Here is a 939-nt window from a genome sequence, read left to right as displayed (position 1 = left end):
ATTTAAAAAAACCTATCAAAATGGATGATGTAATTTATAAAGGTTTCTGGGTACAAGATAAACAAAAAGCAAATTTTTTTCCGCACTATCTTCCATAATTTATAAGTGAGTAATCCATCCTTTTTAAAATTTTAACAAAATACCAAGAGATAAATATAATAAGAATATGTAAAAAAATCTTTTTTTGATACACTATCATATTTTATTCAAATAACCAGTCTGATCACACATGGTCCAACAACACTTAAATAATAAACCAAATATATATAAATATTAAAGATTTGTCTTCAAACATTTTAGCTAATGATTCTACCCTTGCTTATTTATGATCTTACCAACATAAAACCACATCCACACCTCAGTGGCAACCAAACCATTCGGCTGAGCTTCCTTAACCATGAGCCATTTGAAGCTACTCTTGACTTTTTTTCAAGCTCCAAATAGCTGTAGAGATCTCAGCAGGGGCTGGAGGAACCAGCTCAACCTTGGCTTAGTGCCAAAATGTAGCCAATCAAGGCTTTAAGTAAGTCCCAGCAGCATTCATCAGCACCAAGGCCTTCTCCATGAGGTTACAGACAAACTGGGACATGGTTCCAGAATGTAAAGTCTAAAAAAGAAATCTTTAAATTGTATAGAATGGGGCTAGTACTTTAGGAATAGTGGAGTAAGGACCTCTGAAAATCAGTTCCTCCACAAAAACAATAAAAGCAGTAGTAAAAAGTGTTAAAATCATCTTTTCCAAAACTCTGGAAATTAGCCAAATGTTTACATTCAAGGAGCATTTATTCAGGAAAAAATGGTTAAATCTTTGAAAAAACAGCAGGTTTTGCTTGCCTTATACCCATTTTCTTCCCCTCAGCTCTGTGGTATCCTCAAAATCCTGCATTAACACCAGTTGTTGCACAGCACTAGAGAGAGAAAATCAGGTTTGTAGCACCC

At 34.6% G+C, this 939-nt stretch overlaps 1 pseudogene; it reads right to left on the bottom strand.

Moving 5' to 3' along the window:
* Positions 1 to 309: 309 nt before the first annotated feature.
* Positions 310 to 589, bottom strand: LOC121482658 (annotated as a pseudogene).
* Between the last annotated feature and the right edge of the window lie 350 nt (positions 590 to 939).

The sequence above is a fragment of the Vulpes lagopus genome, chromosome X, assembly GCF_018345385.1.
Source record: "Vulpes lagopus strain Blue_001 chromosome X, ASM1834538v1, whole genome shotgun sequence".
Taxonomy (NCBI): domain Eukaryota; kingdom Metazoa; phylum Chordata; class Mammalia; order Carnivora; family Canidae; genus Vulpes; species Vulpes lagopus.
Note: the sequence above shows the minus strand (reverse complement) of the source record. Positions and strands in the feature narration are given on the sequence as shown.